Source organism: Bos taurus, chromosome 13 (genome assembly GCF_002263795.3).
Source record: "Bos taurus isolate L1 Dominette 01449 registration number 42190680 breed Hereford chromosome 13, ARS-UCD2.0, whole genome shotgun sequence".
Classification (NCBI taxonomy): domain Eukaryota; kingdom Metazoa; phylum Chordata; class Mammalia; order Artiodactyla; family Bovidae; genus Bos; species Bos taurus.
In genome coordinates, this window is record NC_037340.1 from 60,858,707 (window position 1) to 60,871,786 (window position 13,080).

General features: G+C 38.8%; 1 long non-coding RNA gene across 1 annotated transcript in view; it reads left to right on the forward strand.

Moving 5' to 3' along the window:
• The window catches only part of LOC112449323 (uncharacterized), a 48,067-nt gene extending 47,421 nt beyond the window's left edge, over window positions 1–646 (forward strand). The window contains exon 3 of the long non-coding RNA XR_003037866.2: window positions 566–646. This is a non-coding gene — a long non-coding RNA (uncharacterized lncRNA). The remainder of the gene's footprint in view (window positions 1–565) is intronic.
• Window positions 647–13,080: the final 12,434 nt, after the last annotated feature.

The window sequence follows — 13,080 nt, forward strand, 5'->3', positions numbered from 1 at the left end:
ATTTCAGATTCTCAATACCTTAAAGACACTATGCTGTTTTTTAATACTGGGGCTGAGTATATGCTGGTCCTTTTGGAGAAGGAAATGGCAACCTTCTCTGTTATTCTTGCCTGGAAAATCCCATGGACAGAGGAACCCAGGGTCACAAAGAGTAGAACATGACTGAATTGACTTAGCATGCATTCTAAAACACTCTTTGGCTCCTGTGTAATCCTGTCATCTCCTTTCATCTTTCTTGCCTTCCATGGCTTAAATATCAGCTTTACATATGTGTCCTCTGTCTTATTTTCTTTCCCCTCCTTTTCTTTCCTTCTCCAGACTCTCTCCTGCCTCCTTCCCCTCCTTCACTCTGTCCCTCTTCCCACCCATAGCAATTTCCTTAATGGCACATGTCACAGTTTTTACTATAAAGTTTTAGCTTTCTTCTTTGTCTCTCCAAATGGCTTGTAGTATTTTTATCATATTATTTTAGATGGCAATAGTAGTGGTTGTCAAATTTTTGAATTGCTGTTTGTAATCTTTTGCTAGAATTTAAAAATTGACTGCTTGTTTTTTTTCCCTGCAGCTGGCTGGTTTGTTGAAAGATGTTGGAAGAATGATATAGGATACTGTAGAAAACGATGTTTACTTCTTGAAAGGTACAAATTACTTTGTGTGAACAAGCAATCATGCTGCATTCCCCTAAGAAGTTATGATCCGTACACTCAATGGCCAATCCATCGTACCTTCTTCAAAGATCTAAATGTTGAATATATTACTCATGATGATTTTCCTTTTTCCCCCGATTCTGGGTTTACTGATGAGGTAACAGTTAAAGCAACTATGACTCAAGAAAGCAGAGTAACTGGGGCCACTGCTTCCCAGAGAGATTCTTCCTAGACTTTGACACCTACTCCTGAGAGCACTAAGGATACAACGTTTTCTGATGAGCCTGAGACAGCAGATCTATATAAGTGCTGGGACTAATATGCAGGGAGCCAATTCTACTGATATTATTTTACGGGGGACAGTTCTATCGGGGATCGGATGCCATAGAGACGGACTTATTGCAACTGCCAAGGCAAGAATGAAGAGAGTAACCTTATAATTAGAACTATATAAAGATAAGTGTATAGAAGATACAAAGATTCTTCATATTGGGCTTAAATTCTTTTCCTGTTTTCCTCTGATATACTAATGTATATGTGCTAATATTGGGTTTCAAGTGATATTTGTGTGTCTGAATATTTTTCCACAATAAATAAATAAATAAAACAAACGTCACAGTTTTGAGTTGCCTCAATAGTTGAGACAGAAAATTTGATTTTATTAACACCTGAAACCCCACTATCATATATGAAGAACCTATGCAGTCACATAAAAATTTCCAAACAAGTTTTCCCTTCCTTGTCCCTACCAACATTTTTTGTAAGTGTTGACTTTAAACCCCTGTTTGTATCACGAGGTCGAATTTTGTTTAATGCTTCAACCAGAAACAAATCCAGTTATAGTTAGAAACTACCACACCCACCACAAACACTTATTTAACTAGACAGAGACGCAAGTCAGACATGCCTTGAGAACACATCCTATTAAGAACTACGTCACAAGTTCTACTTATCTTTCCAACGTTCTTTCCACTCAAATGTCTACTCAAAACCTCCAACTGTGGTTGTCTCATTGCGTGCGTGTCCAGATGTCCATTTTGTCCATGAATACTGATCACCTGTAGGGTGCCTATGCTTCATTTGCCTCTGTCATGCACGTGCTGTTTGTACAGCAACAAGTGGTTCTGCAACTTTACTCTCTGATATCACAAAGGAGCAGCTATTCACTCCAAGTTGATTGATTAGTCATGTGCTGAGCTATGGTTGGGGTGTTACTGAGAGCCACAGTCTCAGATGCCTAAAGGTCTCAGAATCAAGAAGGTTTACTCTCTAATTCTTTTTAGTTTGTCTGGGTCAAGTTGCCAGGGATCCTAGCTATAGAAGAGGTATTCGGCCTCAGGCCACTGACCCTTAAGTAGACCTCATATTGCAATAGCTCTTGGGCCTCCTGTTAGGCTGACAAATATCCTACTTTGCCTGGGACTGAGGGTCTTCCCAGAACATGAGAGTTAGAGTACCAAGACTAAGAAAGTCTTTAGCAAGCCTGGGCAAGTTGATCACCTTCTTTCTAGTGTACTACCTTGGCCCGAGTTGCTCTTCTCCATTTCTTTTGTATGGCAAACACCCCATCACACAGGTCACATATCAACTTCACAGAGGCAGTCGTTCACTATGAAGACATCCTGAGGCCACCACTCTGCCTCAGCCTAGAGTATTCTTCTTCTATGCCTTTCCCTTAAATGTCACCTCCTTAGAAATAATCCACTCCTCACTCTACTTTGCATCATCTTCTTCCTGTCGCCTGAACTCTTTGAAATATTTTGTAGATTTCTTTGCTGTCCTTCTGCATTATTTCATTAGTTATGTACATATAGCCTGTCATCAGCACTCTAATGTACACAGAGTCCTTATCCCATGCTCTGGTTCCTGACTGTGTCCCAAGTTGGTGGACCAGTGCCTTGTGCAAGGTGGATGCTCAGTGAAAACTTGAGCACTTGCTGTTCCTGTAATCATCTCAACAAATATGAGAAGGCTGGACAATACAAAGTAGTAATCATCAATCTTGGATATTGGATATAACATTTTTTCAAACATATTCATATTGATAATTTAAGGGAAATAGTTTTTTGACCCTCAGTTTTTTAATGTGTTGTGATACTCAAACCATTCTTAACATGTTCTTCTTTTCTATCTCCACTTTCTAAATTTCTCTCACTCTTGAATGAAAATTTACCCCTCTCCCCTTTTTTTCTGACAATCGTGGATTATTCAGAGTGGAAAAACCTGCAGGTATCAAATGTGGATAATTGAAAGATTGGTGCTGGTGTTCAGAAAGTAAGTAATCATAGACTTTGGACAACAAATCCTTTGGAAATTCAAGTGATTTTCAATTCTTGTTTCCCAAAGCAGGGACAGCAGAGTAAATCAGCTGGTGTTTGATAGATCTTTGTAGATAAACTTTAGTGATAGCTTACGATGGGATTTTTGGTGAGAATTGGACTATAAAGAAAGCTGAATGCAGAAGAATTGATGTTTTTGAACTGTGGTGTTGGAGAAGACTCTTGAGAGTCCCTTGGACTGCAAGGAGATCCAACCAGTCCATCCTAAAGGAGGTCAGTCCTGGGTGTTCATTGGAAGGACTGATGCTAAAGCTGAAACTCCAATACTTTGGCCACCTGATGCAAAGAGCTGACTCATTGGAAAAGACACTGATGCTGGGAAAGATTGAGGGCAGGAGGCAAAGGGGAAGACAGAGGATAAGATGGTTGGATGGCATCACAGATTCTCTGGATATGGGTTTGGGTGGACTCCAGGAGTTAGTGATGGACAGGGAAGCCTGGTGTGCTGCAGTTCATGGGGTTGCAAAGAGTTGGATGTGACTGAGCGACTGAACTGAACTGAACTGAAATGAACTGCATTTCTCTCTCTTTGTGTGTATGTATCACTTATATATCTGACACCTAATCTTTCAACCTTCATATTTACTTTTGATTGAATAAGGTCTCTTGGTAATTCCATTTTTAAAAATAAAAAGTGGGAAGACAGTTGATACTGACCTTCATCTCATTAGTAAAAGTAATATTTATCTATGTATATATAAACTAATATAAAGAAAGCACTATCTATTTACTAAGAGGATGCCTCTAAGTAAAATAAAAAAGTTTTCTTCATCAATAATTGTTTTTCACATTTTATAATACATTCATGTGGTTCTAATCAGTTTTGTTCCAAGTATTACAACAACGGTTCAATCTTGAAGTGTTAAAATATTTATAACTTTATATTTACACAGATTTCACAATAAAAATTATGCTTTGTTGCAGAGAAATATGATAGAATTATCAATATAGACTTTCAAAAATAAAAATTTATTATATTAAGTTCTAATTTTATGGGTATGGTAGAATAAAAATAAGCTACTGGAATTAAAGTTTAAAGAGGAAAATGATGAAATATCTCTATTAGTAATGAAATATTTCTAATATTTCTGTTACTGTAAATGTAACAGTGGTTTCAGACAATGAATTTTAAATCATTATAACTAGGCTCAAACACATCTTTATTCATCAAAATAGGAACCATCATAATCAACACAATTTTGACAATGAGAAATAAGTTTGTTTATTCCTGTAGCATAAAAATCGATGCTTCTGGATTCAACGAACTCTTGGAAAGCATTTTCTGCATCCTGCTGGTTGTGGGAACATTTTCCCTGCAAAAAGTTGTTGAGATGCTTGAAGAAGTGGTAGTTGGTTGGCAATAGGTCAGATGAATATGGTTGATGAAGCAAAACCTCATTCAAACTAGTTCATTCAACTTTTGAAGCATTGGTCATGTGACATGCTGTTGGGCATTATGGCAGAGAAACATTGGGCCCTCCAGTTGACCAATGCTGGCTGCAGTAGTTGCAGTTTTCTGTTCAGCTCATCAATTTGCTGAGCATACTTCTTAGATGTAATGGTTTCACTGGAATTTAGAAAGCTGTAGTGGATCAGACTGGCAGCAGACCACCAAACAGTGACCATGACCTTTTCTTGGTGCAAGTTTGGCTTTGGGAAGTGCTTTGGAGCTTCTCCTAGGTCCAACCACTGAACTAATTGTATAAAATCCACTTTTCATCACACCTCACAATCTGATCAAGAAATGATTCATTGTTGTTGTGTAGAATAAGAGAAGATAACCCTTTAAAATGACAGTCTTCTTGATTTGCGGTCATCTCATGAGGCACCCTCTTGCAACCCAAGATGGGCGGGTCATGGTGGAGAGATTTGACAGAATGTGGTCCACTGGAGAAGGGAATGGCAAACCACTTCAGTATTCTTGCCTTGAGAACCTCATGAACAGTATGAAGAGGTAAAATGATAGGATACTGAAAGAGAAACTCCCCAGGTCAGTAGGTGCCCAATAGGCTACTGGAGATCAGTGGAGAAATAACTCCAGAAAGAATGAAGGGATGGAGCCAAAGCAAAAAGAATATCCAGCTGTGGATGTGACTGGTGATAGAAGCAAGGTCCGATGCTATAAAGAGCAATATTGCATAGGAACCTGGAATGTCAGGTCCATGAATCAAGGCAAATTAGAAGTGGTCAAACAAGAGATGGCAAGAGTGAATGTCGACATTCTAGGAATCAGCAAACTGAAAGGGACTGGAATGGGTGAATTTAACTCATATGACCATTATATCTACTACTGCGAGCAGGAATCCCTCAGAAGAAATGGAGTGGCCATCATGGTCAACAGAAGAGTCTGAAATGCAGTACTTGGATGCAATCTCAAAAACGACAGAATGATCTCTGTTGGTTTCCAAGGCAAACCATTCAATATCACAGTAATCCAAGTCTATGCCCCAACCAGTAATGTTGAAGAAGCTGAAGTTGAACGGTTCTATGAAGACCTACAAGACCTTTTAGAACTAACACCCAAAAGAGATGTCCTTTTCATTATAGGGGACTGGAATACAAAAGTAGGAAGTCAAGAAACACCTGGAGTAACAGGCAAATTTGGCCTTGGAATAATGAATGAAACAGGGCAAAGACTAATAGAGTTTTGCCAAGAAAATGCACTGGTCATAACAAACACCCTCTTCCAACAACACAAGAGAAGACTCTATACATGGACATCACCAGATGGTCAACACCGAAATCAGATTGATTATATTCTTTGCAGCCAAAGATGGAGAAGCTCTATACAGTCAGCAAAAACAAGACCAGGAGCTGACTGTGGCTCAGACCATGAACTCCTTATTGCCAAATTCAGACTTAAATTGAAGAAAGTACGGAAAACCACTAGATCATTCAGGTATGACCTAAATCAAATCCCTTATGATTATACAGTGGAAGTGAGAAATAGATTTAAGGGCCTAGATCTGATAGATAGAGTGCCTGATGAACTATGGAATGAGGTTCGTGACATTGTACAGGAGACAGGGATCAAGACCATCCCCATGGAAAAGAAATGCAAAAAAGCAAAATGGCTGTCTGGGGAGGCCTTACAAATAGCTGTGAAAAGAAGAGAAGCCAAAAGCAAAGGACAGAAGGAAAGATATAAACATCTGAATGCAGAGTTCCAAAGAATAGCAAGAAGAGATAAGAAAGCCTTCTTCAGCGATCAATGCAAAGAAATAGAGGAAAACAACAGAATGGGAAAGACTAAAGATCTCTTCAAGAAAATCAGAGATACCAAAGGAACATTTCATGCAAAGATGGGCTCGATAAAGGACAGAAATGGTATGGACCTAACAGAAGCAGAAGATATTAAGAAGAGATGGCAAGAATACACAGAAGAACTGTACAAAAAAGATCTTCACGACCCAGATAATCACGATGGTGTGATCACTCACCTAGAGCCAGACATCCTGGAATGTGAAGTCAAGTGGGCCTTAGAAAACATCACTATGAACAAAGCTAGTGGAGGTGATGGAATTCCAGTTGAGCTATTCCAAATCCTGAAAGATGATGCTGTGAAAGTGCTGCACTCAATATGCTAGCAAATTTGGAAAACTCAGCAGTGACCACAGGACTGGAAAAGGTCAGTTTTCATTCCAATCCCAAAGAAAGGCAATGCCAAAGAATGCTAAAACTACTGCACAATTGCATTCATCTCACATGCTAGTAAATTAATGCTCAAAATTCTCCAAGCCAGGCTTCAGCAGTACGTGAACCATGAACTTTCCGATGTTCAAGCTGGTTTTAGAAAAGGCAGAGGAACCAGAGATCAAATTGCCAACATCCACTGGATCATAGAAAAAGCAAGAGAGTTCCAGAAAAATATCTATTTCTGCTTTATTGACTATGCCAAAGCCTTTGACTGTGTGGATCACAAGAAACTGTGGAAAATTCTGAAAGAGATGGGAATACCAGACCACCTGATCTGCCTCTTGAGAAATTTGTATGCAGGTCAGGAAGCAACAGTTAGAACTGGACATAGAACAACATACTGGTTCCAAATAGGAAAAGGAGTTCATCAAGGCTGTATATTGTCACCCTGTTTATTTAACTTATATGCAGAGTACATCATGAGAAACGCTGGGCTAGAAGAAACACAAGCTGGAATCAAGATTGCTGGGAGAAATATCAATAACCTCAGATATGCAGATGACACCATCCTTATGGCAGAAAGTGAAGAGGAACTCAAAGCCTCTTGATGAAAGTGCAAGAAGAGAGTGAAAAAGTTGGCTTAAAGCTCAACATTCAGAAAATGAAGATCATGGCATCTGGTGCCATCACTTCATGGGAAATAGATGGGGAAACAGTGGAAACAGTGTCAGACTTTATTTTTCTGGGCTCCAAAATCACTGCAGATGGTGACTGCAGCCATGAAATTAAAAGACACTTACTCCTTGGAAGGAAAGTTATGACCAGCCTAGATAGCATATTAAAAAGCAGAGACATTACTTTGCCAACAAAGGTCTGTCTAGTCAAGGCTATGGTTTTTCCAGTGGTCATGTATGGATGTGAGAGTTGGACTGTGAAGAAGGCTGAGCACCAAAGAATTGATGTTTTTGAACTGTGGTGTTGGAGGAGACTCTTGAGAGTCCCTTGGACTGCAAGGAGATCCAACCAGTCCATTCTGAAGGAGATCAGCCCTGGGATTTCTTTGGAAGGAATGATGCTAAAGGTGAAACTCCAGTACTTTGGCCACCTCATACGAAGAGTTGACTCATTGGAAAAGACTCTGATGCTGGGAGGGATTGGGGGCAAGAGGAGAAGGGGACGACAGAGGATGAGATGGCTGGATGGCATCACTGACTCGATGGACGTGAGTGTGAGTGAACTCCGGGAGTTGGTGATGGACAGGAAGGCCTGGCGTTCTGCGATTCATGGGGTCACAAAGAGTCGGACATGACTGAGCGACTGATCTGATCTGAATGATTGTTAAGTGAGTGATTCTTTGCATATTCACTAAATGGATTATTGTCAATAACAAATTCTATGCATTCATATTAAATTGCAATTTTACATGTCAATTTTTATAGCACACCAGTATTCATAGCATCTTACTATATAAGTTTACAATGAAATATTTTGTGTTAGAAAAAACACATGCTCAAAATTGTAAAAAATTCAAGTTACTCTTCATACACTACATGGTGCAGACTGATGGTGGTTTTTCCACTACTCTGATCATTATGTCTTTCTAAAATTCCTATATATTCCTTTTCCTTTATTATAGACTTTCACTATCAGGCAGCATGCTAGCTTTTGCTTTCTTTTTATCATTGCTGCTCAGGGTCCCCTGTAACTTAATAGTCCATCAATTCTCTAAATGAGAATTGACCTCCAAATTGCTGCTAACTTCTTATAAAATGTTAGAAAGATAGTATTCGCATTTGCTTCATTTTTGCATAGGTTCCAGCTCCAGTCTGAAATACCCCATCTCTTGAGTTATGCTTGTTAGATATATGATTTGATGTGTTAGACACTTTATATTTATCTTTTAAAGTAGAAGTTTTACTTTTTGATGAACTTTCTTTTTTGTTGCTTTTGCTTTTGGTGTCGTGTCTAAAAACTTCTCGTGATTCAAGATCATGAAGGTTTACTCTTGTGTTTTCATCTTAAGAGATTTTAGTTTTAACTCTGACACTTATCTCTTTGATCCATTTTAATTTAATTTTGCGTGATCTAACATAGGAGTCTAAATTTTGTCTTTTGCATGTGGTCTTCCAATTTTCTCAATTCTATTTGTTAAAAAGATGATTGTTTCTTCATTGAATTGTCTGGAAACCCTCATAAAAAAGTCAGTTGACACAAGAATTAAGATTCATTTCTAGACTCTCAATTCTATTCCATTGTTACATATGTCTAGCTGTTTTGGATGATCCCCATGACCTGTCAGGTTTGATCACTTACCAGAAGGACCTGGATAAGCTCACGTGCACAATTTATTACATTTAAAGAATAAAGACTGAAATTAGCAAAAGAAAAAGATAAATGAGCCTAGAAAAAACCAGATATGAGATTCCTAGTACAGTCATATGGATGCAGCTTAATTCTCTCAGCCATAATGTGTGATAACAAGTGCACAGTGCTGCCAGCCAAGGAAGCTCACTGGAACCTCGGTGTCCAGGTTTTTATTGGAAATCAATCATGTAAGCATAGAGCACTCACATGAATGAACTTAGCTTCATAATCTTCAAGCTCTGCTTTTAGAGTTCTGATACACCTTAGCCTAAAAGCATAGAAACCAGGTATTCATCATGTATCATATGGTCAGCATAAGATACCTGGCAAGGCTCAAGTCTCAGGTAAGCAAAGACCACTTTCTCAGGCAGGATGTTTTAAGGGTTCAGAGGTTATTTACCACATGCTTGTCATGGACCAATTCTGATGACTTTTACGATGGGTAGATTTGGGCAACCACAAGTCATAGAAACAGAGAGTAGAGAGTGGTTACCAGGGTCTGTGTGAAGGAGAAAATGAGGAAATGTTGGCCAGTGGCACAAAATTTCAGTTATGTAAGATGAGTAAGTGCTGAAGATCTATTATGCAACAATGTTTCTATAGTGAACAGCATTATATATTTCAAATTTGTGAGAAAGAGATCTTGTTATCACCACAAAAAAGAAAAAATTAACTGTATGAGGGAATGAATAAAAAAAAAGAAAAGGATTAGGAGAAAAACTACAGACTGAAAGATATTATTTGCAAACAAGTATCCAACAAAACCTCCTATACAGAGTTTGTAGCATTTAGAAAATGGAGAAAGGAAGAGACATCTCACCAAAGATGATTTGTGGAGGGCAAATAAGTACACAAAAGGATGTTTGACATCTCTAGCAGTTAGGAAAATGCAATTTTAGACCAGGATGAGGTAGTACTACATATCTGGATCAGCTAGAATTAAAAACCATGACAGTAGCACATGCGGATGAGGGAGACTGACTCCCTCACACCTTGCTGCTAAGAATTTATAATAACCAAAATCTAGAAACAACCAAAATGTTCTATAATATGTTAATGGTGAAATAAACTGCAGTATATCCATAAGATGGAATACTGTGCAGCAATAAAAGGCACAAACTATTGCTATAAACAGTGATCTCAAAAGTCATATACTGTATGATTCCACTTACAGAACATTCTCAAAAGCAACAAAATTAGAACGATGGAGAACAAATTGTTTATTGCAGAGGTTAGGAATTCTAAGGAAGTATGGGGTCACACAGAGTCTGACACGACTGAAGTGACTTAGCATAGCATAGCATAGGGGGTGGAATGTTACTATAAAGGGGCAGTACAAGGAATATTTCTGTGTTGATTGAATAGTTTTGTATACTGATTGCTTGCACTAATCAACACATATGATAAAATGAGGTTGAAATATACATGTATATTGTAGCCATGTCAGTTTCCTTGTTTTGATATTGTATGATAATTATTCAAAATGCTACATTTGGAGAAACTGGATTTCTCCAATTTGAAGTATATTAACAATGCTGTTAACTATAGAAACACTGTTGTACAATAGATCTTCAGTACTTATTCATCTTGCAAAACTAAAATTTTGTGCCACTGGCCGACATTTCCTCATTTCCTTCTCCACACAGACCCTGGTAATCATGCTCTGCTCTGTTTCTGTGAGTAACCACTGTCTACTCTCTGTTTCGATGACTTGTTGCCCAAATCTACCCATTGTAAAAGTCATCAGAATTGGTCTATGACAGTTCAGTTCAGTCGCTCAGTCGTGTCCGACTCTTTGCGACCCCATGAATCGCAGCACGCCAGGCCTCCTTGTCCATCACCAACTCCCAGAGTTTACTCAAACTCATGTCCATTGAGTCGGTGATGCCATCCAGCCATCTCATCCTTTGTCGTCCCCTTCTCCTCCTGTCCCCAATCCCTCCCAGCATCAGGGTCTTTTCCAATGAGTCAACTCTTTGCATGAGGTGGCCAAAGTATTGGAGTTTCAGCTTCAACACCACTCCTTCCAATGAACACCCAGGACTGGTCTCCTTTAGAATGGACTGTTTGGATCTCCTTGCAGACCAAGGGACTTGCAAGAGTCTTCTCCAACACCACAGTTCAAAAGCATCAATTCTTTGGCACTCAGCTTTCTTCCCAGTCCAACTCCCACATCCATACATGACCATTGGAAAAACCATAGCCTTGACTAGACAGACCTTTGTTGGCAAAGTAATTTCTCTGCTTTTTAATATGCTGTCTAGGTTGGGCATAACTTTCCTTCCAAAGAGTAAGCGTCTTTTAATTTCATGGCTGCAATCACCATCTGCAGTGATTTTAGAGCCCCCCAAAATAAAGTCTGACACTGTTTCCACTGTTTCCCCATCTATTTCCCATGAAGTGATGGGACCGGATGCCATGATCTTCATTTTCTGAATGTTGAGCTTTAAGCCAACTTTTTCACTCTCTTCTTGCACTTTCATCAAGAGGCTTTTGAGTTCCTCCTCACTTTCTGCCATGAGGGTGGTGTCATCTGCATATCTGAGGTTAATGATATTTCTCCCGGCAATCTTGATTCCAGCTTGTGCTTCTCCCAGTGTTTCTCATGATGTACTCTGCATATAAGTTAAATAGGCAGGGTGACAATATACAGCCTTGACATACTCCTTTTCCTATTTGGAACCAGTCTATGACAAGCATGTGGTAAATAACCTCTGAACCCTTAAAATATCCTGCCCAGAAAAGTGTCTTTGCAGAAATACAGGATTTCTTTACTGTCTTTGCAACTTCCTGTCAATCTATAGCAATTCCAAAGTAGAAATTTAATGAAGTAAATAAATAAAAACATAAAGCCTGAAGATTTATGTATTTGGTGAGACAATATTCTCTGTTGTCAAGAGCTGTGGATTTAGAGTCAGATAGACTAAAGTCCCATTCCTGACTCCATGGCTTACCAGCTGTGTGGCCTTCAGAAAGTCAACTGACCTCTTTAGGCTTTGGTTTTCTCTTTCAAAGAATGTTCTTTATCTATTTTGTAGCCCAAACTTTAGCTTTCTATATGTTATCTTACAATTTTTTTTGCCTTATTGTCTACAGAATGTAGAATTATTTACTTCATATTTCTGTAGAAACCAACAGACCTTTTTCTTAAATCTATATTTGATCACATACTAAGTGATGTTATCTGTAAAATTACCAGGTCAAGTTCTAGTGATTTTTTTCTAAAATGAGTATTAAAATTAAAATTATGTAAAACACATACTGCCAGTACATGGGCAGTGACACATTCAAAAAACACTTATTTAGCCCAAATACATTACTCGGAGAAATTAAAAGACATTTTCATCATTTTCCTGGAGAAAAGTAAAAGTGAAGTCGCTCAGTCATGTCCGGCTCTTTGGGACCCCATGGACTGTAGCCTGCCAGGCTCCTCTGTTCAGTGATATTTTATAGGCAAAGAGACAAAAACAAACTTTCAGATTTGAATGACCTCTCAAAATGTAAGTCACAATTCCCTATCACATATCAAATAAATTACAAGGTCTTTAGTAGATTCCTGTATGATCTGACATACTATAGCTTTGCCTGCCTTTATCATTCTCGCTTTTGTTTATTCCCTCACTCACTCTTGTACTCCAGGCACACTGAATTTTTGCTCTTCTTAAAACACCCAGTACCTCCCTTCCTTAGAGTCTTTGTTCTTGGTGTTCTCTCTGCCTGGAAGATTCTGATTCATGCGGCTCTCTTCCCCAGTGCAGGCAGTTTTCTTCTCTATGTCTCTTCCTCTGAGAGCCCTCCCCTGGATAACCTGTTCAAAGCAGACACACACACAGTGTATATCATGTTATTCTCTATCTCTAACTCTGGTTTGTTTTTCTTTATCGTACTTGTCACCATCTTGTATTATATGTTTGTTGTCTCTCTCCCCAAACAGAGTGGCAGAACATTGCTCTCTTCTCCTCTTAGACACTGTGCCTAGTAAACAGATCCATATTCAGCTGATCAGTATACCAGTCTTCCCTAGATAATCTGAGAGAAGAGATCATGCTGACTCAGATTGCAGCATTTGGACACTAGGAACCACCACTTCTCCC